This window comes from Ascaphus truei, assembly GCF_040206685.1.
Source record: "Ascaphus truei isolate aAscTru1 chromosome 23 unlocalized genomic scaffold, aAscTru1.hap1 SUPER_23_unloc_1, whole genome shotgun sequence".
Taxonomy (NCBI): domain Eukaryota; kingdom Metazoa; phylum Chordata; class Amphibia; order Anura; family Ascaphidae; genus Ascaphus; species Ascaphus truei.
Genome location: NW_027453862.1, coordinates 758,581 through 783,190, shown reverse-complemented (window position 1 = coordinate 783,190; position 24,610 = coordinate 758,581). Strand labels below are relative to the sequence as shown.

The window sequence follows — 24,610 nt, the reverse complement described above, 5'->3', positions numbered from 1 at the left end:
ACATCCACATTTTCAAGACAAAACTTACTGTTACATTATAACTCTGTAATCACTGAAAAAGGGAGGCTTTGAAACAAAAACGAATAAAAAGTTAAAAAGAAGATGATACCAAATATCGAGTGATGAGGATATAGAATGTGAGGACTAAATGGGAAATCATTTGGAATGATCAACAGTATGCAAATAGAAAAGACAGTTTTGTGGTAAAATCACACTTGAAATGTTAGTGACAAGCAGTGCTGCTTTAAAAAGCAGGACATTTTGTGGCAGTTGGTAAAAAGTACAAGATGCGCATACTTTCGAAAATCTTGTCGCAACAGTTTTAGTTCTTTTTTTATCATTTTGCTTGTTTGCAAAATATTTTGTTAAGCATAAAATGGCCAAAATTCTTTTGAAATTAATCATAGATTTGAAAAATTCCAAAGTTTTCATGGAAGAATGACCACACAGTGAGCACATTTTTGCAAAGTTTTGTGTGTATGAAAAAAGGCATTTTTCTCCAAGTTTGCAATCGTGGGCCAAAGATTTGAATGTCACTCCTAAATAGATATTCTTGAAGATTGAAATGTATATATATATTGTACACATAGTTAAAAAATAGCGACAATAACATTTATAATGAAAACCATTGAGCCTCAATAATTTTTTTCACCCCCTCATTTTGTCTCAAACAGCACCTATTGGTAGCGTGGCCGAGCGGTCTAAGGCGCTGGATTTAGGCTCCAGTCTCGCAAGAGACGTGGGTTCAAATCCCACCGCTGCCATATCTGTATTTTCAAGATGACATCTTAGTTAATTTACGTGTTTTGTTTTCACAAAGATTTTATCTGTTTTGTTTGCTTCTTATTTTGTGTTATCTGATATTATTAAAACAGAGTATTTTGGAGTAGGTAACATTCTATACTGAAAATAATACATCTGTTAGAAAGCCTTAGTAAACATAGAATGACATCCACATTTTCAAGACAAAACTTACTGTTACATTATAACTCTGTAATCACTGAAAAAGGGAGGCTTTGAAACAAAAACGAATAAAAAGTTAAAAAGAAGATGATACCAAATATCGAGTGATGAGGAAATAGAATGTGAGGACTAAATGGGAAATCATTTGGAATGATCAACAGTATGCAAATAGAAAAGACAGTTTTGTGGTAAAATCACACTTGAAATGTTAGTGACAAGCAGTGCTGCTTTAAAAAGCAGGACATTTTGTGGCAGTTGGTAAAAAGTACAAGATGCGCATACTTTCGAAAATCTTGTCGCAACAGTTTTAGTTCTTTTTTTATCATTTTGCTTGTTTGCAAAATATTTTGTTAAGCATAAAATGGCCAAAATTCTTTTGAAATTTATCATAGATTTGAAAAATTCCAAAGTTTTCATGGAAGAATGACCATACAGTGAGCACATTTTTGCAAAGTTTTGTGTGTATGAAAAAAGGCATTTTTCTCCAAGTTTGCAATCGTGGGCCAAAGATTTGAATGTCACTCCTAAATAGATATTCTTGAAGATTGAAATGTATATATATATTGTCCACATAGTTAAAAAATAGCGACAATAACATTTATAATGAAAACCATTGAGCCTCAACAATTTTTTTCACCCCCTCATTTTGTCTCAAACAGCACATATTGGTAGCGTGGCCGAGCGGTCTAAGGCGCTGGATTTAGGCTCCAGTCTCGCAAGAGGCGTGGGTTCAAATCCCACCGCTGCCATATCTGTATTTTCAAGATGACATCTTAGTTAATTTACGTGTTTTGTTTTCACAAAGATTTTATCTGTTTTGTTTGCTTCTTATTTTGTGTTATCTGATATTATTAAAACAGAGTATTTTGGAGTAGGTAACATTCTATATTGAAAATAATACATCTGTTAGAAAGCCTTAGTAAACATAGAATGACATCCACATTTTCAAGACAAAACTTACTGTTACATTATAACTCTGTAATCACTGAAAAAGGGAGGCTTTGAAACAAAAACGAATAAAAAGTTAAAAAGAAGATGATACCAAATATCGAGTGATGAGGATATAGAATGTGAGGACTAAATGGGAAATCATTTGGAATGATCAACAGTATGCAAATAGAAAAGACAGTTTTGTGGTAAAATCACACTTGAAATGTTAGTGACAAGCAGTGCTGCTTTAAAAAGCAGGACATTTTGTGGCAGTTGGTAAAAAGTACAAGATGCGCATACTTTCGAAAATCTTGTCGCAACAGTTTTAGTTCTTTTTTTATCATTTTGCTTGTTTGCAAAATATTTTGTTAAGCATAAAATGGCCAAAATTCTTTTGAAATTAATCATAGATTTGAAAAATTCCAAAGTTTTCATGGAAGAATGACCATACAGTGAGCACATTTTTGCAAAGTTTTGTGTGTATGAAAAAAGGCATTTTTCTCCAAGTTTGCAATCGTGGGCCAAAGATTTGAATGTCACTCCTAAATAGATATTCTTGAAGATTGAAATGTATATATATATTGTACACATAGTTAAAAAATAGCGACAATAACATTTATAATGAAAACCATTGAGCCTCAATAATTTTTTTCACCCCCTCATTTTGTCTCAAACAGCACCTATTGGTAGCGTGGCCGAGCGGTCTAAGGCGCTGGATTTAGGCTCCAGTCTCGCAAGAAGCGTGGGTTCAAATCCCACCGCTGCCATATCTGTATTTTCAAGATGACATCGTAGTGAAGTTACGTGTTTTGTTTTCACAAAGATTTTATTTGTTTTGTTTGCTTCTTATTTTGTGTTATCTGATATTATTAAAACAGAGTATTTTGGAGTAGGTAACATTCTATATTGATAAAGATACATCTGTAAGAAAGTCTTAGTAAACATAGAATGACATCCACATTTTCAAGACAAAACTTACTGTTACATTATAACTCTGTAATCACTGAAAAAGGGAGGCTTTGAAACAAAAACGAATCAAAATTTAAAAAGAAGATGATACCAAATATCGAGTGATGAGGATATAGAATGTGAGGACTAAATGGGAAATCATTTGGAATGATCAACAGTATGCAAATAGAAAAGACAGTTTTGTGGTAAAATCACACTTGAAATGTTAGTATCAAGCAGTGCTGTTTTAAAAAGCAGGACATTTTGTGCAGTTGGTAAAAAGCACAAGATGCGCAAACTTTCGAAAATCTTGTCGCAACAGTTTTAGTTCTTTTTTTATCATTTTGCTTGTTTGCAAAATATTTTGTTAAGCATAAAATGGCCAAAATTCTTTTGAAATTAATCATAGATTTGAAAAATTCCAAAGTTTTCATGGAAGAATGACCATACAGTGAGCACATTTTTGCAAAGTTTTGTGTGTATGAAAAAAGGCATTTTTCTCCAAGTTTGCAATCGTGGGCCAAAGATTTGAATGTCACTCCTAAATAGATATTCTTGAAGATTGAATTGTATATATATATATTGTACACATAGTTAAAAAAAAGCGACAATAACATTTATAACGAAAACCATTGAGCCTCAATAATTTTTTTCACCCCCTCAGTTTGTCTCAAACAGCACCTATCGGTAGCGTGGCCGAGCGGTCTAAGGCGCTGGATTTAGGCTCCAGTCTCGCAAGAGGTGTGGGTTCAAATCCCACCGCTGCCATTTCTGTGTTTTCAAGATGACATCTTAGTGAAGTTGTGTGTTTTGTTTTCACAAAGATTTTTATCTGTTTTGTTTACTTCTTATTTTGTGTTATCTGATATTATTAAAACAGAGTATTTTGGAGTAGGTAACATTCTATATTGATAAAGATACATCTGTAAGAAAGTCTTAGTAAACATAGAATGACATCCACATTTTCAAGACAAAACTTACTGTTACATTATAACTCTGCAATCACTGAAAAAGGGAGGCTTTGAAACAAAAACGAATCAAAAGTTAAAAAGAAGATGATACCAAATATCGAGTGATGAGGATATAGAATGTGAGGACTAAATGGGAAATCATTTGGAATGATCAACAGTATGCAAATAGAAAAGACAGTTTTGTGGTAAAATCACACTTGAAATGTTAGTGACAAGCAGTGCTACTTTAAAAAGCAGGACATTTTGTGGCAGTTGGTAAAAAGCACAAGATGCGCAAACTTTCAAAAATCTTGTCGCAACAGTTTTAGTTCTTTTTTTATCATTTTGCTTGTTTGCAAAATATTTTGTTAAGCATAATATGGCCAAAATTCTTTTGAAATTAATCATAGATTTGAAAAATTCCAAAGTTTTCATGGAAGAATGACCACACAGTGAGCACATTTTTGCAAAGTTTTGTGTGTATGAAAAAAGGCATTTTTCTCCAAGTTTGCAATCGTGGGCCAAAGATTTGAATGTCACTCCTAAATAGATATTCTTGAAGATTGAAATGTATATATATATTGTACACATAGTTAAAAAATAGCGACAATAACATTTATAATGAAAACCATTGAGCCTCAATAATTTTTTTCACCCCCTCATTTTGTCTCAAACAGCACCTATTGGTAGCGTGGCCGAGCGGTCTAAGGCGCTGGATTTAGGCTCCAGTCTCGCAAGAGACGTGGGTTCAAATCCCACCGCTGCCATATCTGTATTTTCAAGATGACATCTTAGTTAATTTACGTGTTTTGTTTTCACAAAGATTTTATCTGTTTTGTTTGCTTCTTATTTTGTGTTATCTGATATTATTAAAACAGAGTATTTTGGAGTAGGTAACATTCTATACTGAAAATAATACATCTGTTAGAAAGCCTTAGTAAACATAGAATGACATCCACATTTTCAAGACAAAACTTACTGTTACATTATAACTCTGTAATCACTGAAAAAGGGAGGCTTTGAAACAAAAACGAATAAAAAGTTAAAAAGAAGATGATACCAAATATCGAGTGATGAGGAAATAGAATGTGAGGACTAAATGGGAAATCATTTGGAATGATCAACAGTATGCAAATAGAAAAGACAGTTTTGTGGTAAAATCACACTTGAAATGTTAGTGACAAGCAGTGCTGCTTTAAAAAGCAGGACATTTTGTGGCAGTTGGTAAAAAGTACAAGATGCGCATACTTTCGAAAATCTTGTCGCAACAGTTTTAGTTCTTTTTTTATCATTTTGCTTGTTTGCAAAATATTTTGTTAAGCATAAAATGGCCAAAATTCTTTTGAAATTTATCATAGATTTGATAAATTCCAAAGTTTTCATGGAAGAATGACCATACAGTGAGCACATTTTTGCAAAGTTTTGTGTGTATGAAAAAAGGCATTTTTCTCCAAGTTTGCAATCGTGGGCCAAAGATTTGAATGTCACTCCTAAATAGATATTCTTGAAGATTGAAATGTATATATATATTGTACACATAGTTAAAAAATAGCGACAATAACATTTATAATGAAAACCATTGAGCCTCAATAATTTTTTTCACCCCCTCATTTTGTCTCAAACAGCACCTATTGGTAGCGTGGCCGAGCGGTCTAAGGCGCTGGATTTAGGCTCCAGTCTCGCAAGAGGCGTGTGTTCAAATCCCACCGCTGCCATATCTGTATTTTCAAGATGACATCGTAGTGAAGTTACGTGTTTTGTTTTCACAAAGATTTTATCTGTTTTGTTTGTTTCTTATTTTGTGTTATCTGATATTATTAAAACAGAGTATTTTGGAGTAGGTAACATTCTATATTGATAAAGATACATCTGTAAGAAAGTCTTAGTAAACATAGAATGACATCCACATTTTCAAGACAAAACTTACTGTTACATTATAACTCTGTAATCACTGAAAAAGGGAGGCTTTGAAACAAAAACGAATCAAAATTTAAAAAGAAGATGATACCAAATATCGAGTGATGAGGATATAGAATGTGAGGACTAAATGGGAAATCATTTGGAATGATCAACAGTATTCAAATAGAAAAGACAGTTTTGTGGTAAAATCACACTTGAAATGTTAGTGACAAGCAGTGCTACTTTAAAAAGCAGGACATTTTGTGGCAGTTGGTAAAAAGCACAAGATGCGCAAACTTTCAAAAATCTTGTCGCAACAGTTTTAGTTCTTTTTTTATCATTTTGCTTGTTTGCAAAATATTTTGTTAAGCATAAAATGGCCAAAATTCTTTTGAAATTAATCATAGATTTGAAAAATTCCAAAGTTTTCATGGAAGAATGACCATACAGTGAGCACATTTTTGCAAAGTTTTGTGTGTATGAAAAAAGGCATTTTTCTCCAAGTTTGCAATCGTGGGCCAAAGATTTGAATGTCACTCCTAAATAGATATTCTTGAAGATTGAAATGTATATATATATTGTACACATAGTTAAAAAATAGCGACAATAACATTTATAATGAAAACCATTGAGCCTCAATAATTTTTTTCACCCCCTCATTTTGTCTCAAACAGCACCTATCGGTAGCGTGGCCGAGCGGTCTAAGGCGCTGGATTTAGGCTCCAGTCTCGCAAGAGGCGTGGGTTCAAATCCCACCGCTGCCGTATCTGTATTTTCAAGATGACATCTTAGTTGTAATTTACGTGTTTTGTTTTCACAAAGATTTTATCTGTTTTGTTTGTTTCTTATTTTGTGTTATCTGATATTATTAAAACAGAGTATTTTGGAGTAGGTAACATTCTATATTGAAAATAATACATCTGTTAGAAAGCCTTAGTAAACATAGAATGACATCCACATTTTCAAGACAAAACTTACTGTTACATTATAACTCTGTAATCACTGAAAAAGGGAGGCTTTGAAACAAAAACGAATAAAAAGTTAAAAAGAAGATGATACCAAATATCGAGTGATGAGGATATAGAATGTGAGGACTAAATGGGAAATCACTTGGAATGATCAACAGTATGCAAATAGAAAAGACAGTTTTGTGGTAAAATCACACTTGAAATGTTAGTGACAAGCAGTGCTGCTTTAAAAAGCAGGACATTTTGTGGCAGTTGGTAAAAAGTACAAGATGCGCATACTTTCGAAAATCTTGTCGCAACAGTTTTAGTTCTTTTTTTATCATTTTGCTTGTTTGCAAAATATTTTGTTAAGCATAAAATGGCCAAAATTCTTTTGAAATTAATCATAGATTTGAAAAATTCCAAAGTTTTCATGGAAGAATGACCATACAGTGAGCACATTTTTGCAAAGTTTTGTGTGTATGAAAAAAGGCATTTTTCTCCAAGTTTGCAATCGTGGGCCAAAGATTTGAATGTCACTCCTAAATAGATATTCTTGAAGATTGAAATGTATATATATATTGTACACATAGTTAAAAAATAGCGACAATAACATTTATAATGAAAACCATTGAGCCTCAATAATTTTTTTCACCCCCTCATTTTGTCTCAAACAGCACCTATTGGTAGCGTGGCCGAGCGGTCTAAGGCGCTGGATTTAGGCTCCAGTCTCGCAAGAGGCGTGTGTTCAAATCCCACCGCTGCCATATCTGTATTTTCAAGATGACATCGTAGTGAAGTTACGTGTTTTGTTTTCACAAAGATTTTATCTGTTTTGTTTGTTTCTTATTTTGTGTTATCTGATATTATTAAAACAGAGTATTTTGGAGTAGGTAACATTCTATATTGATAAAGATACATCTGTAAGAAAGTCTTAGTAAACATAGAATGACATCCACATTTTCAAGACAAAACTTACTGTTACATTATAACTCTGTAATCACTGAAAAAGGGAGGCTTTGAAACAAAAACGAATCAAAATTTAAAAAGAAGATGATACCAAATATCGAGTGATGAGGATATAGAATGTGAGGACTAAATGGGAAATCATTTGGAATGATCAACAGTATTCAAATAGAAAAGACAGTTTTGTGGTAAAATCACACTTGAAATGTTAGTGACAAGCAGTGCTACTTTAAAAAGCAGGACATTTTGTGGCAGTTGGTAAAAAGCACAAGATGCGCAAACTTTCAAAAATCTTGTCGCAACAGTTTTAGTTCTTTTTTTATCATTTTGCTTGTTTGCAAAATATTTTGTTAAGCATAAAATGGCCAAAATTCTTTTGAAATTAATCATAGATTTGAAAAATTCCAAAGTTTTCATGGAAGAATGACCATACAGTGAGCACATTTTTGCAAAGTTTTGTGTGTATGAAAAAAGGCATTTTTCTCCAAGTTTGCAATCGTGGGCCAAATATTTGAATGTCACTCCTAAATAGATATTCTTGAAGATTGAAATGTATATATATATTGTACACATAGTTAAAAAATAGCGACAATAACATTTATAATGAAAACCATTGAGCCTCAATAATTTTTTTCACCCCCTCATTTTGTCTCAAACAGCACCTATCGGTAGCGTGGCCGAGCGGTCTAAGGCGCTGGATTTAGGCTCCAGTCTCGCAAGAGGCGTGGGTTCAAATCCCACCGCTGCCATATCTGTATTTTCAAGATTACATCGTAGTGAAGTTACGTGTTTTGTTTTCACAAAGATTTTATCTGTTTTGTTTGCTTCTTATTTTGTGTTATCTGATATTATTAAAACAGAGTATTTTGGAGTAGGTAACATTCTATATTGATAAAGATACATCTGTAAGAAAGTCTTAGTAAACATAGAATGACATCCACATTTTCAAGACAAAACTTACTGTTACATTATAACTCTGTAATCACTGAAAAAGGGAGGCTTTGAAACAAAAACGAATCAAAATTTAAAAAGAAGATGATACCAAATATCGAGTGATGAGGATATAGAATGTGAGGACTAAATGGGAAATCATTTGGAATGATCAACAGTATGCAAATAGAAAAGACAGTTTTGTGGTAAAATCACACTTGAAATGTTAGTGACAAGCAGTGCTACTTTAAAAAGCAGGACATTTTGTGGCAGTTGGTAAAAAGCACAAGATGCGCAAACTTTCAAAAATCTTGTCGCAACAGTTTTAGTTCTTTTTTTATCATTTTGCTTGTTTGCAAAATATTTTGTTAAGCATAATATGGCCAAAATTCTTTTGAAATTAATCATAGATTTGAAAAATTCCAAAGTTTTCATGGAAGAATGACCATACAGTGAGCACATTTTTGCAAAGTTTTGTGTGTATGAAAAAAGGCATTTTTCTCCAAGTTTGCAATCGTGGGCCAAAGATTTGAATGTCACTCCTAAATAGATATTCTTGAAGATTGAAATGTATATATATATTGTACACATAGTTAAAAAATAGCGACAATAACATTTATAATGAAAACCATTGAGCCTCAATAATTTTTTTCACCCCCTCATTTTGTCTCAAACAGCACCTATTGGTAGCGTGGCCGAGCGGTCTAAGGCGCTGGATTTAGGCTCCAGTCTCGCAAGAGGCGTGGGTTCAAATCCCACCGCTGCCGTATCTGTATTTTCAAGATGACATCTTAGTTGTAATTTACGTGTTTTGTTTTCACAAAGATTTTATCTGTTTTGTTTGTTTCTTATTTTGTGTTATCTGATATTATTAAAACAGAGTATTTTGGAGTAGGTAACATTCTATATTGAAAATAATACATCTGTTAGAAAGCCTTAGTAAACATAGAATGACATCCACATTTTCAAGACAAAACTTACTGTTACATTATAACTCTGTAATCACTGAAAAAGGGAGGCTTTGAAACAAAAACGAATAAAAAGTTAAAAAGAAGATGATACCAAATATCGAGTGATGAGGATATAGAATGTGAGGACTAAATGGGAAATCATTTGGAATGATCAACAGTATGCAAATAGAAAAGACAGTTTTGTGGTAAAATCACACTTGAAATGTTAGTGACAAGCAGTGCTGCTTTAAAAAGCAGGACATTTTGTGGCAGTTGGTAAAAAGTACAAGATGCGCATACTTTCGAAAATCTTGTCGCAACAGTTTTAGTTCTTTTTTTATCATTTTGCTTGTTTGCAAAATATTTTGTTAAGCATAAAATGGCCAAAATTCTTTTGAAATTTATCATAGATTTGAAAAATTCCAAAGTTTTCATGGAAGAATGACCATACAGTGAGCACATTTTTGCAAAGTTTTGTGTGTATGAAAAAAGGCATTTTTCTCCAAGTTTGCAATCGTGGGCCAAAGATTTGAATGTCACTCCTAAATAGATATTCTTGAAGATTGAAATGTATATATATATTGTACACATAGTTAAAAAATAGCGACAATAACATTTATAATGAAAACCATTGAGCCTCAACAATTTTTTTCACCCCCTCATTTTGTCTCAAACAGCACATATTGGTAGCGTGGCCGAGCGGTCTAAGGCGCTGGATTTAGGCTCCAGTCTCGCAAGAGGCGTGGGTTCAAATCCCACCGCTGCCATATCTGTATTTTCAAGATGACATCTTAGTTAATTTACGTGTTTTGTTTTCACAAAGATTTTATCTGTTTTGTTTGCTTCTTATTTTGTGTTATCTGATATTATTAAAACAGAGTATTTTGGAGTAGGTAACATTCTATATTGAAAATAATACATCTGTTAGAAAGCCTTAGTAAACATAGAATGACATCCACATTTTCAAGACAAAACTTACTGTTACATTATAACTCTGTAATCACTGAAAAAGGGAGGCTTTGAAACAAAAACGAATAAAAAGTTAAAAAGAAGATGATACCAAATATCGAGTGATGAGGATATAGAATGTGAGGACTAAATGGGAAATCATTTGGAATGATCAACAGTATGCAAATAGAAAAGACAGTTTTGTGGTAAAATCACACTTGAAATGTTAGTGACAAGCAGTGCTGCTTTAAAAAGCAGGACATTTTGTGGCAGTTGGTAAAAAGTACAAGATGCGCATACTTTCGAAAATCTTGTCGCAACAGTTTTAGTTCTTTTTTTATCATTTTGCTTGTTTGCAAAATATTTTGTTAAGCATAAAATGGCCAAAATTCTTTTGAAATTAATCATAGATTTGAAAAATTCCAAAGTTTTCATGGAAGAATGACCATACAGTGAGCACATTTTTGCAAAGTTTTGTGTGTATGAAAAAAGGCATTTTTCTCCAAGTTTGCAATCGTGGGCCAAAGATTTGAATGTCACTCCTAAATAGATATTCTTGAAGATTGAAATGTATATATATATTGTACACATAGTTAAAAAATAGCGACAATAACATTTATAATGAAAACCATTGAGCCTCAATAATTTTTTTCACCCCCTCATTTTGTCTCAAACAGCACCTATTGGTAGCGTGGCCGAGCGGTCTAAGGCGCTGGATTTAGGCTCCAGTCTCGCAAGAAGCGTGGGTTCAAATCCCACCGCTGCCATTTCTGTGTTTTCAAGATGACATCTTAGTGAAGTCACGTGTTTTGTTTTCACAAAGATTTTATCTGTTTTGTTTACTTCTTATTTTGTGTTTTCTGATATTATTAAAACAGAGTATTTTGGAGTAGGTAACATTCTATATTGATAAAGATACATCTGTAAGAAAGCCTTAGTAAACATAGAATGACATCCACATTTTCAAGACAAAACTTACTGTTACATTATAACTCTGTAATCACTGAAAAAGGGAGGCTTTGAAACAAAAACGAATAAAAAATTAAAAAGAAGATGATACCAAATATAGATTGATGAGGATATAGAATGTGAGGACTAAATGGGAAATCATTTGGAATGATCAACAGTATGCAAATAGAAAAGACAGTTTTGTGGTAAAATCACACTTGAAATGTTAGTATCAAGCAGTGCTGTTTTAAAAAGCAGGACATTTTGTGCAGTTGGTAAAAAGCACAAGATGCGCAAACTTTCGAAAATCTTGTCGCAACAGTTTTAGTTCTTTTTTTATCATTTTGCTTGTTTGCAAAATATTTTGTTAAGCATAAAATGGCCAAAATTCTTTTGAAATTAATCATAGATTTGAAAAATTCCAAAGTTTTCATGGAAGAATGACCATACAGTGAGCACATTTTTGCAAAGTTTTGTGTGTATGAAAAAAGGCATTTTTCTCCAAGTTTGCAATCGTGAGCCAAAGATTTGAATGTCACTCCTAAATAGATATTCTTGAAGATTGAATTGTATATATATATATTGTACACATAGTTAAAAAAAAGCGACAATAACATTTATAACGAAAACCATTGAGCCTCAATAATTTTTTTCACCCCCTCAGTTTGTCTCAAACAGCACCTATCGGTAGCGTGGCCGAGCGGTCTAAGGCGCTGGATTTAGGCTCCAGTCTCGCAAGAGGTGTGGGTTCAAATCCCACCGCTGCCATTTCTGTGTTTTCAAGATGACATCTTAGTGAAGTTGCGTGTTTTGTTTTCACAAAGATTTTTATCTGTTTTGTTTACTTCTTATTTTGTGTTATCTGATATTATTAAAACAGAGTATTTTGGAGTAGGTAACATTCTATATTGATAAAGATACATCTGTAAGAAAGTCTTAGTAAACATAGAATGACATCCACATTTTCAAGACAAAACTTACTGTTACATTATAACTCTGCAATCACTGAAAAAGGGAGGCTTTGAAACAAAAACGAATCAAAAGTTAAAAAGAAGATGATACCAAATATCGAGTGATGAGGATATAGAATGTGAGGACTAAATGGGAAATCATTTGGAATGATCAACAGTATGCAAATAAAAAAGACAGTTTTGTGGTAAAATCACACTTGAAATGTTAGTATCAAGCAGTGCTGCTTTAAAAAGCAGGACATTTTGTGGCAGTTGGTAAAAAGCACAAGATGCGCAAACTTTCGAAAATCTTGTCGCAACAGTTTTAGTTCTTTTTTTTATCATTTTGCTTGTTTGCAAAATATTTTGTTAAGCATAAAATGGTCAAAATTCTTTTGAAATTAATCATAGATTTGAAAAATTCCAACGTTTTCATGGAAGAATGACCATACAGTGAGCACATTTTTGCAAAGTTTTGTGTGTATGAAAAAAGGCATTTTTCTCCAAGTTTGCAATCGTGGGCCAAAGATTTGAATGTCACTCCTAAATAGATATTCTTGAAGATTGAAATGTATATATATATATTGTACACATATCTGTTTTGTTTACTTCTTATTTTGTGTTTTCTGATATTATTAAAACAGAGTATTTTGGAGTAGGTAACATTCTATATTGATAAAGATACATCTGTAAGAAAGCCTTAGTAAACATAGAATGACATCCACATTTTCAAGACAAAACTTACTGTTACATTATAACTCTGTAATCACTGAAAAAGGGAGGCTTTGAAACAAAAACGAATCAAAAGTTAAAAAGAAGATGATACCAAATATCGAGTGATGAGGATATAGGATGTGAAGATTAGATGTGAAATCATTTGGAAAGATCAACAATATGCAAATAGAAAAGACAGTTTTGTGGTAAAATCACACTTGAAATGTAAGTGACAAGCAGTGCTGCTTTAAAAAGCAGGACATTTTGTGGCAGTTGGTAAAAAGCACAAGATGCGCAAACTTTCGAAAATCTTGTCGCAACAGTTTTAGTTCTTTTTTTATCATTTTGCTTGTTTGCAAAATATTTTGTTAAGCATAAAATGGCCAAAATTCTTTTGAAATTAATCATAGATTTGAAAAATTCCAAAGTTTTCATGGAAGAATGACCATACAGTGAGCACATTTTTGCAAAGTTTTGTGTGTATGAAAAAAGGCATTTTTCTCCAAGTTTGCAATCGTGGGCCAAAGATTTGAATGTCACTCCTAAATAGATATTCTTGAAGATTGAAATGTATATATATATTGTACATATAGTTAAAAAATAGCGACAATAACATTTATAATGAAAACCATTGAGCCTCAATAATTTTTTTCACCCCCTCATTTTGTCTCAAACAGCACCTATTGGTAGCGTGGCCGAGCGGTCTAAGGCGCTGGATTTAGGCTCCAGTCTCGCAAGAAGCGTGGGTTTAAATCCCACCGCTGCCATTTCTGTGTTTTCAAGATGACATCTTAGTGAAGTTACGTGTTTTGTTTTCACAAAGATTTTATCTGTTTTGTTTACTTCTTATTTTGTGTTTTCTGATATTATTAAAACAGAGTACTTTACAGGAACAAATCCTCCCTAAGTCTCCAGGTGGGACAACATCACAGACCTTGGTACTCTTGGCCGTTTATCATTCCAAATGAATTGGAACATAAGGGCCTGGATATGTTTCAGGGCTGCGATTGGGATGGGGACAGGGAGTGTTTGGAAGAAATAAAGAAGTCTCGGCAGGACGTTCATTTTTATTGATATAATTCTTCCAAACCAGGAAATTTGGAGCTTTTTCCATTTCTCCAGGTCTTTTTTTGATTTGGTTAAACAAGGGGGGTAGTTGGATTGGTATAGGGAGCTATAGGTGCTTGAGATTCTGACTCCTAGGTATTTAATATGGGTAGTGCTCCATCGATATTTATAGTTAGCTTGTAGGAGTCTCCATTCCTGGTCTAATAGGGATACGTTTAGAGCTTCTGACTTGTCCATATTGACTTTGTAGTCAGATACTGTGCCGAATTGGGATAGCACTCTTTGGAGATTGTGGAGGGAGACGTGGGGGTCCGCGAGGGTCAGGATCACATCATCAGCAAATAAAGAGATTTTGTATTCTGTTTCGCCAATTCTAATACCTTTAATGCTCTGATCTTCCCTAATTGTTGCCGCTAATGGTTCAATTGTTAGGGCGAATAACAGAGGGGAAAGGGGGCAACCCTGCCTGGTTCCATTTCTGATCTTAATGGGGTCCGAGAAGCCACCTGAACTTTTTACATGTGCTGTTGGGTTTTGATAGAGGGCTCTAACCCCCTGCAGGAAGGGGCCACTGAATCCAAATTTCAGCATAGTTTGATATAGGAAGGACCATTTGATTCTGTCAAACGCTTTTTCTGCGTCAAGACTAAGGATTATCGCTCTGGTTCCCGTGAGGCGCACATGGTCTATTATATCCACAATTTTGCCGGTGTTGTCAGAGGCCTGTCTTCCTGACACAAATCCTACTTGATCTATATGAATGAGCCGTGGGAGAATTGAGTTGAGCCTGTTTGCCAAGATCTTGCTATTGAGTTTTAGATTGGTATTCAGAAGGGAGATTGGCCTATAGTTGCCACAAAGGTGAGGGTCTCTACCCTCGTGGATAATTGCCAGGTTTGCCGCGGTGATTGTAGAGGGGATCGGTTCCCCTTGCAGGAAAGAGTTGAACATATCTAAGAGGTAGGGGGAGAGAATCGGCAAGAATGTTTTATAATAAGCATTGGTAAACCCCTCCGGGCCGGGCTTTTTAGCTAATTTAAGGGAACCAATGGCTCCTGATAGTTCCTCCTGGGAGATTTCTTTATTTAGATCGTCTAGTTCCTTGTTCGTGAGGGATGGGAGGTTACAGTGCTCCAGGTATTGTGAAATTGTCTCGAGGGATGTCAGGTCATGGTTAGGGGGGTGTAAGTTGTAGAGGTCCGAATAAAAATCCGCAAATTCCTGCCCTATCTCTTTCTCCATATATGAAATTTAACCATTTTTAGTGCGGATTTTAGAGATTTGTGATTTGACTCGGGTGCCTCTGAGTTTAGTGGCCAAGAGCTTATCGGCCTTGTTGCCCTTGTCATAAATTTTTTGTCTGGACCATCTCAGTGCTCTCTCTACCTCTTCGAGTTGGGTGTGTTTGAGGGCTGCTCTAGTTTGGTTTAGTTGTTTGAATATTTTTTTGGAGACTGTGTGCTTATGCTGTTGTACAAGTTGCGCAATCTTATCTGTAAGGTCTTTTTGAAGCTTGAGTTTCTGTTTTTTCCTATGGGCCGTGACTGAGATTAGGTCGCCCCTGATTTAGGCCTTATGGGCCTCCCACAGCATTGCTGGGGCCGAGACTGACCCCTTATTAATTTGAAATTGTTGTCCTACCTCACCTGTCAAAGTTTTTCTGTAAGCGGTTTTACTGTTACATTTTACAGAGGGTGCTCGACCCTCTGACCGTTCCCATTCCATGTTCTGTGTCCCGGAAGTCTCCCCCGGGGTGTTCAACCCCTGACCTTCCTTGTTTCAATGAGTAAGATTATCTTTTCAGGGCTTGTTGAAGGTCCGCTTACCCCCACCTTTCCTCATGTGTCCGCCCCCCCCTACCCCTACCCAGACAGATTGTTCCGACACCTTTTTTGCTGCTCACCAGATTCCTACCAGCCACCAAGAACAAGGTGCCAGGCCTATTCAGCCTCCGCCCCTCCACCCCACACCCCCTCGGGTGCCCAGGTCCATCCGCTCTTGTCATGGGAAATCCAAGAGCCTCGGAGCTTATAGCTCCGAGAAAGCTTCTAGACTCCAAATGTCTGCTATAAAATTAATATCGCTCAACGTTAAAGGTCTCAACTCAGTTGAAAAAAGAAAACTGGCACTTATGGAGTTTAAAAAAACAAAAGGAGACATCATCTTTCTCCAAGAAACCCACTATAACTCCCCTGTGCCACCAAACACATTCAAAACAGTATTCCCCCAAGCATTTTTTGCATCTTCCCCAAGCAAAAAAAGAGGGGTGGCTATTCTAATAAGGAATAATGTCCCCTTCGTTCTCACCAAAACTCAATCTGACCCAGAGGGTCGATTTCTAATACTTCAAGGTACCCTTGCGGGCTCCCCCATAACACTGGCCAACATCAATGCCCCTAATGAAAGCCAACCCTTGTTCCTCCAGAAACTACTTGACTCGCTGGAGCAAATGGCCCTCTTTTCCCTAATTATCGGAGGGGACTTTAACATGGTGGCCTCCCACATGCAGGATAGGTCAACAACCCCTAGCATTTCTCTCCCCGCTTTTCCAGCTACATCCCACACTACACAAGCTCAAAAGAAAGCCAAAAAAGTTAGGGACATAATGGCAGAATTCTCCCTCACAGACATATGGAGGGTACAGCACCAGGGTCAAAGGGACTATACCTTCTTCTCCTCCCCCCATCAGTCCTACTCAAGGATCGACTTTTTTCTAGGCACCAGCAACATCCTCCAGGCATCCTCCCACATAAATATAGGCCCAATCACCTGGTCTCACCACGCCCCCATTGAACTCACTCTCTCTCTGCCCTTCGTAAAGAATAACCCATACAAGTGGAAGCTAAACGACTCCCTGCTCCACTGCCCAGAAACAGAGATGTTAGTCAGAGAAAAACTCTCTATCTTTATTCAAATTAATAAGGGGTCAGTTAATGTTTTTTTTAACTCTCAATTCTCACAATGTTGTGCAAATCAGATTTACATTTCAAATTCGAGAAGGGATTTTCCAAAGCGTTACCGTAAACAAAGCCTCAAAGGGTCGGGGGGGGGGGGGTGGGGTGAGTCGTGTGCAGTTATCAGCTAGCTCCCATCTCAAAGAGGATTACACGCAGGCGCAGTGAGGCTTTGTAGCTCGGCTATGGACAGATTAAGAACACAATAGCAATATTCAGAAAAGCCACGACTCTGTGGAGGGGGGTTGGGTGACTCATGCGCAGTAAGCAGCAAGCTCCCATTGCAAAGAGGATTAGAGTACACGCAGGTGCAGTGAGGCGATTGATGCTCGGCTAGGGACGGATTAAAAACACAATGACTAAATTCAGAAAATTAATGACTCTGTGGAGGTGTCTGTCGATAAGAGTTTGTGTGTGCGTCGGGGAGGGATGAAGGATTAGTTGTGCAGCAGTTCAAAGAAATTACTGTACATACTGTAGAGTGGAGTACAGTACTGTAATTTCAAAAGGCAGTTCATCATAGTACTGTAATTTGATCCCTACACCCCCAAATACAGTACATAAGAAGCACACAAATCAACCATGTGTAGGCAAACGCACAGATTGAATATCGTAATATCAAGATTGTTTTTGCAGGCTTGTGGATAAAATAACAGTTAAAAAAATCATAATTAAAAATTGGGGGCACTCAAGCAAGCAGTGGTGGGTGAAGTTACAGGCGCATGAGCAGGAATCAACTAGCTCCCACCCGAAAGAGGATTACACACAGGCGCATAGAGAGGTGATGCTCTGTGCAAATCAAATTCGAGAAGGGATTTTCCAAAGCGTTGCCGTAAACAAAGCCTTAAAGTCCCCATCTCAAAGAGAATTACACGCAGGCGCAGTGAGGCTTTGTAGCTCGGCTATTGACGGATTAACAACACAATGTCAAGATTGCGAAAATGAACGACTCTGTGGAGAGGGGGGGGTTGGGTGAGTCATGCGCAATAAGCAGTAAGCTCCCAACTCAAAAAGGATTACACGCAGGTGCAGCGAGGCTTTGTAGCTCGGCTATGGATGGATATAGAACACAATGTCAAGATTCAGAAAATTAATGACTCTGTGGAGATGGGGGGGGGGGGGGTTGGGTGAGTCATGTGCAGTAAGCAGTTAGCTCCCATCTCAAAACGGATTAAGAACACAATGTCAAAATTCAGAAAATTAACGACTCTGTGGAATTTCAAATCCTTGAGCTAGCCTTGTGTGTGTTCGTGGGGGAGGGGGCTACAGGGTACAGCTGCATGAAGTTCAAAGATAAAGACATACTTTAATTTCAAAAGACAGTTCATCATAATAATTCACCCCCAAATACAGTACGTACAGTAAAAAGCACACAAATCAACCATGTGCAGTCAAACGCACAGGGTCGCAGTCAAAAGCTACAGCACAGATTGAATATCGTAATACAGTAAGATGGTTTTTGCAGGCTTGTTGAGAAAATAAACATAAAAAATTTACAATAAATTTTTTTTTTTTTTTTTTTTGGTCACTCACTCAAGCAAGCAAGCAGTGGTGGGCGAAGTAACCGGCGCATGCATAGTAATCACCTGCTGTGAAGCCGGAATGTGATTGAAACCAGACACACATTCAAATGAATGGTGTGGGACATATGTACTGCATTTTAGAGAAGATAAGAAGATGAAATACCCTGCATTGCAGTTAATTATCCTGAGGGAGGGGAGAGCGCTGTATATGCCAAAATGTGACACTGTTACAGTACTCTACACGCCTATGCGTTTAAACAATTTTCAAATGAGACATACTGTACAGCAGCACAGCACTCCAAATGCATGTATACTTTAAATATGCAAATTTACAATTACTGCGCGCGCACACACAGACTGTGTACTGACGTAGGTTGAACCGCGAAGGTATTATACTTCCAAGACAACAGCTCGCAAACGCCATTGCAGTATTGCAGACTGCAAGAATACAATGCTAAAATCACGAGCGCTAAAATAACGCAGATCACTCCAGCCGAAACAAACACAAAACCACACCTAACTGGGATAATCTGAGAGCCGCGGATCTAGCCTACTTAGACTCAGGTCGGCCCCCACTGTAGAATGAACATAGAGAAAATCAACGATGAGAATGGAATTTGAACCCATGCGTGCAGAGCACAAAGGATTAGCAGTCCATCGCCTTAACCTCTCAACCACCTCATCTATAAAAACAAAATAAAAAGGATTTTTTTTAAATAATGCAAAAAAAAAAGAAAAAAATAATGCGATAAAAATAAAGATAAAAAAATGCAAATATAATTATAAAAATAATGCAAAAAATCATGTCATGATATGATATGTCATGATATGTCATGATATGATTTGTCATGATATGTCATGATATGTCATGATCTGATATGTCATGATAACATATATGTTATGATATGATAAATGTCATGATATGATATATGTCATGATATGATAATATTTGATATGTCATGATATTATGTCATGATATGTCACGATATGTGATTATATGTCACGATATAATATGATTTGGCATGATATGTCATGATATGACATATAAAAATATTTAACAAAATAATGCAAAATGAATGACAAATGAAATGAACAAAGAGAATACCAACGATGAGAATGGGATAAGAACCCATGCATGCAGAGCACAATGGATTTTCAGTCCATCGCCTTAACCTCTCGGCCACCTCATCTATAGAAAAAACTAAAAAATGGATTTTTTTAAAAACAATGCAAAAAAAAAAAATGCAAAAATAATGTAACGATATAAAAATGCAAATATAATGATAAAAATAATGCAAAAAAGCATGTCATAATATGATATGTCATGATATGTCATGATATAATTTGTCATGATATGTCATGATATGTCATGATATGATATGTCATGATATGATATATGTCATGATATGATATATCATGATATGATATGTGTCATGATATGATATGATATTTGATATGTCATGATATTATGTCATGATATGTAACGATATGTGATTATATGTCATGATATAATATGATTTATCATGATATGTCATGATAACATATAAATATATTTAACAAAATAATGCTAAATGAATGACAAATAGAATGAACAAAGAGAAAACCAACGATGAGAATGGGATTTGAACCCATGCGTGCAGAGCACAATGGATTAGCAGTCCATCGCCTTAACCTCTCGGCCACCTCATCTATAGAAAAAAATAAAAAAGGATTTTTTTAAAAACAATGCTAAAAAGAAAATAAAAATAATGCAAAAATTAATGTAACGATATAAAAATGCAAATATAATGATAAAAATAATGCAAAAAATCATGTAATGATATGATATGTCATGATATCTCATGATATAATTTGTCATGATATGTCATGATATGTCATGATATGATATGTCATTATGTGATATATGTCATGATATGATATGTCATGATATGATATATGTCATGATATGATATTTGAGTTGTCATGATATTATGTCATGATATGTAACGATATGTGATTATATGTCATGATATAAGATGATTTATCATGATATGTCATGATATGACATATCAAAATATTTAACAAAATAATGCAAAATGAATGACAAATAGAATGAACAAAGAGAGTACCAACGATGAGAATGGGATTTGAACCCATTGATGCAGAGCACAATGGATTAGCAGTCCATCGCCTTAACCTCTCGGCTTCCTCATCTATAGAAAAAAATTAAAAAGGATTTTTTTAAAAACAATGCAAAAAAGAAAAAAAATGCAAAAAAATTATGTAACAATATAAAAATTCAAAAATAATGATAAAAATAATGCAAAACATCATGTCATGATATGATATGTCATGATATGTCATGATATGATATGTCATGATATGTCATGATATGATATATGTCATGATATGATATGTCATGATATGATATATGTCATGATATGATATGATATTTGATATGTCATGATATTATGTCATGATATAATATTATTTGTCATGATATGTCATGATATAATATGATTTGTCATGATATGTCATGATATGACATATCAAAATATTTAATAAAATAATGCAAAATGAATGACAAATAGAATGAACAAAGAGAAAACCAACAATGAGAATGGGATTTGAACCCATGCGTGCAGAGCAAATTGGATTAGCAGTCCATCGCCTTAACGTCTCGGACACCTCATCTATAGAAAAAAATAAAAAAGGATTTTTTAAAAACAATGCAAAAAAGAAAAAAAATGCGAAAATAATGTAACGATATAAAAATGCAAATATAATGATAAAAAAATGCAAAACATCATGTCATGATATGATATGTCATGATATGTCATGATATGATATGTCATGATATGTCATGATATGATATGTCATGATATGTCATGATATGATATGTCATGATATGATATATGTCATGATATGATATGTCATGATATGATATATGTCATGATATGATATGATATTTGATATGTCATGATAATATGTCAAGATATAATATGATTTGTCATGATATGTCATGATATAATATGATTTGTCATGATATGTCATGATATGACATATCAAAATATTTAATAAAATAATGCAAAATGAATGACAAATAGAATGAACAAAGAGAAAACCAACGATGAGAATGGGATTTGAACCCATGCATGCAGAGCACAATGGATTAGCAGTCCATCGCCTTAACCTCTCTGCCACCTCATCTATAGAAAAAAAATAAAAAAGGATTATTTTAAAAACAATGCAAAAAAGAAAATAAAAATAATGCGAAAATTAATGTAACGATAAAAAAATTCAAATATAATTATAAAAAGAATGCAAAAAATCATGTCATGATATGATATGTCATGATATGTCATGATATGATTTGTACAAATACTGTATGTCATGATATGATATTTGTAATGATATGATATGTCATGATATGATTTGTCATGATATGATTTGTCATGATATGTCATGATATGATATGTCATGATATGATATGTGTCATGATATGATATTTGATATGTCATGATATGATATATGTTATGATATGATAAATGTCATGATATGATATATGTCATGATATGATAATATTTGATATGATGATATTATGTCATGATATGTCACGATATGTGATTATATGTCATGATATAATATGATTTGTCATGATATGTAATGATATGACATATCAAAATATTTAACAAAATAATGCAAAATGAATGAGAAATACAATGAACAAAGAGAAAACCAACAATGAGAATGGGATTTGAACCCATGCGTGCAGAGCACAATGGATTAGCAGTCCATCGCCTTAACGTCTCGGACACCTCATCTATAGAAAAAAATAAAAAAGGATTTTTTTAAAAACAATGCAAAAAAGAAAATAAAAATTATGCAAAAATTAATGTAACGATAAAAAAATTCAAATATAATTATAAAAAGAATGCAAAAAATCATTTCATGATATGATATGTCATGATATGATTTGTACTAATACTGTATGTCATGATAAGATATATGTCATGATAAGATATATGTCATGATATATATGTGATGATATGATATGTCATGATATGATTTGTCATGATATGATTTGTCATGATATGTCATGATATGATATATGTCATGATATGATATATGTCATGATATGATATATGTCATGATATGATATGTCATGATATGATATATGTCATGATATGATATGATATTTGATATGTCATGATATTATGTCATGATATAATATTATTTGTCATGATATGTCATGATATAATATGATTTGTCATGATATGTCATGATATGTCATATCAAAATATTTAATAAAATAATGCAAAATGAATGACAAATAGAATGAACAAAGAGAAAACCAACGATGAGAATGGGATTTGAACCCACGCATGCAGAGCACAATGAATTAGCAGTCCATCGCCTTAACGTCTCGGCCACCTCATCTATAGAAAAAAATAAAAAAGGATTTTTTTAAAAACAATGCAAAAAAGAAAATAAAAATAATGCGAAAAAATCCTTCTCTCCTCCTGACCTATCAATGTTGTCTCCCACTTCCCTCTCTGCTCCTCCTCTCTCCCATTGGTGCCAACTTAAATGCCCTGTGAGAGGGGGTAATACTGACCAATTGCTGCTTCGTATTGAAGCTGAATGGATCTACAAGTTAAAAAAAGCTGTGTGTGCTGTGCACGCGCATAGTAAATGAAACTTCTTTGACTTTTGTCACAGAAATTGTATTTGTATTGGTGATGTTTTAATTAAAAATCAAAATACAATTTGATTGACAAAACGCAAATAAATTTGACTTATAATGCGCATGCTCGGCACACATCGCCATAGCTATTTGCACTACGTGTGAATTCCTTGTGTGTATGTGTATCAGTCAGTGTGTGTATGTCTGTCAGTCAGTCAGTGTATGTATGTCAGTGTGTGTGTATGTGTGGGGGGGTGTATGTGTGGGGGGGTGGTGTGTGTGTGTGTGTGGGGGGGGTGGGTGTGTGGGGGGGTCAGTCAATGTGTGTGGGGGTCTGGGGGGGGTCAGTCAGTGTGTGTGGGAGTCTGGGGGGGGGGGGGGTCAGTCAGTGTCTGTGGGGGTCTGGGGGGGGTCAGTCAGTGTGTGTGGGCGTCTGGGGGGGGGTCAGTCAGTGTGTGTGGAGGTCTGGGGGGGGTCAGTCAGTGTGTGTGGGGGTCTGGGGGGGTCAGTCAGTGTGTGTGGGGGTCTGGGGTGGTCAGTCAGTGTGTGTGGGGGTCTGGGGTGGTCTGTCAGTGTGTGTGGGGGTCTGGGGGGGTCAGTCAGTGTCTGGGGGGGTCAGTCAGTGTGTGTGGGGGTCTGGGGGGGTCAGTCAGTGTGTGTGGGGTTCTGGGGGGGTCAGTCAGTGTGTGTGGGGGTCTGGGGGGTCAGTCAGTGTGTGTGGGGGTCTGGGGGGGTCAGTCAGTGTGTGTGGGTTCTGAGGGGGTCAGTCAGTGTGTGTGGGGGTCTGGGGGGGTCAGTCAGTGTGTGAGGGGTCTGGGGGGGTCAGTCAGTGTGTGTGGGGCCTGGGGGGATCAGTCAGTGTGTGTGGGGGTCTGAGGGGGTCAGTCAGTGTGTGTGGGGGTCTGGGGGGGTCAGTCAGTGTGTGTGGGGTCTGGGGGGGTAAGTCAGTGTGTGTGGGGGTCTGGTGGCTCAGTCAGTGTGTGTGGGGTCTGGGGGGTCAGTCAGTGTGTGTGGGGTCTGGGGGGATCAGTCAGTGTGTGTGGGGGTCTGGGGGAGGGTCAGTCAGTGTCTGGGGGGGGTCAGTCAGTGTGTGTGGGGGTCTGGTGGGGGGGTCAGTCAGTGTGTGTGGGGTCAGTCAGTGTGTGTGGGGGTCTGGGGGGGTCAGTCAGTGTGTGTGGGGGTCTGGGGGGGTCAGTCAGTGTGTGTGGGGTTATGGGGGGGTCAGTCAGTGTGTGTGGGGGTCTGGGGGGGTCAGTCAGTGTGTGTGGGGGTCTGGGGGGGGTCAGTCAGTGTGTGTGGGGGTCTGAGGGGGTCAGTCAGTGTGTGTGGGGGTCTGGGGGGATCAGTCAGTGTGTG

At 35.9% G+C, this 24,610-nt stretch overlaps 13 non-coding genes across 13 annotated transcripts; 11 read left to right on the top strand and 2 right to left on the bottom strand.

Annotated features, from left to right (window-relative positions):
- Window positions 1–682: 682 nt before the first annotated feature.
- On the top strand, window positions 683–764 carry TRNAL-UAG (transfer RNA leucine (anticodon UAG)). Its single transcript has one exon. It is a non-coding gene; the product is annotated as a tRNA-Leu (tRNA).
- Window positions 765–1,630: 866 nt separating this feature from the next.
- TRNAL-UAG (transfer RNA leucine (anticodon UAG)) lies at window positions 1,631–1,712 on the top strand. The gene has a single exon. It is a non-coding gene; the product is annotated as a tRNA-Leu (tRNA).
- An 866-nt stretch (window positions 1,713–2,578) lies between these two features.
- Window positions 2,579–2,660, top strand: TRNAL-UAG (transfer RNA leucine (anticodon UAG)). The gene has a single exon. It is a non-coding gene; the product is annotated as a tRNA-Leu (tRNA).
- An 867-nt stretch (window positions 2,661–3,527) lies between these two features.
- TRNAL-UAG (transfer RNA leucine (anticodon UAG)) lies at window positions 3,528–3,609 on the top strand. Its single transcript has one exon. It is a non-coding gene; the product is annotated as a tRNA-Leu (tRNA).
- Window positions 3,610–4,476: 867 nt separating this feature from the next.
- Window positions 4,477–4,558, top strand: TRNAL-UAG (transfer RNA leucine (anticodon UAG)). The gene has a single exon. It is a non-coding gene; the product is annotated as a tRNA-Leu (tRNA).
- Window positions 4,559–6,372: 1,814 nt separating this feature from the next.
- Window positions 6,373–6,454, top strand: TRNAL-UAG (transfer RNA leucine (anticodon UAG)). Its single transcript has one exon. It is a non-coding gene; the product is annotated as a tRNA-Leu (tRNA).
- Window positions 6,455–8,270: 1,816 nt separating this feature from the next.
- TRNAL-UAG (transfer RNA leucine (anticodon UAG)) lies at window positions 8,271–8,352 on the top strand. Its single transcript has one exon. It is a non-coding gene; the product is annotated as a tRNA-Leu (tRNA).
- Window positions 8,353–9,218: 866 nt separating this feature from the next.
- On the top strand, window positions 9,219–9,300 carry TRNAL-UAG (transfer RNA leucine (anticodon UAG)). Its single transcript has one exon. It is a non-coding gene; the product is annotated as a tRNA-Leu (tRNA).
- An 868-nt stretch (window positions 9,301–10,168) lies between these two features.
- TRNAL-UAG (transfer RNA leucine (anticodon UAG)) lies at window positions 10,169–10,250 on the top strand. Its single transcript has one exon. It is a non-coding gene; the product is annotated as a tRNA-Leu (tRNA).
- An 866-nt stretch (window positions 10,251–11,116) lies between these two features.
- On the top strand, window positions 11,117–11,198 carry TRNAL-UAG (transfer RNA leucine (anticodon UAG)). The gene has a single exon. It is a non-coding gene; the product is annotated as a tRNA-Leu (tRNA).
- An 867-nt stretch (window positions 11,199–12,065) lies between these two features.
- Window positions 12,066–12,147, top strand: TRNAL-UAG (transfer RNA leucine (anticodon UAG)). Its single transcript has one exon. It is a non-coding gene; the product is annotated as a tRNA-Leu (tRNA).
- Window positions 12,148–19,696: 7,549 nt separating this feature from the next.
- Window positions 19,697–19,778, bottom strand: TRNAF-GAA (transfer RNA phenylalanine (anticodon GAA)). Its single transcript has one exon. It is a non-coding gene; the product is annotated as a tRNA-Phe (tRNA).
- Window positions 19,779–20,195: 417 nt separating this feature from the next.
- Window positions 20,196–20,277, bottom strand: TRNAS-GCU (transfer RNA serine (anticodon GCU)). The gene has a single exon. It is a non-coding gene; the product is annotated as a tRNA-Ser (tRNA).
- Between the last annotated feature and the right edge of the window lie 4,333 nt (window positions 20,278–24,610).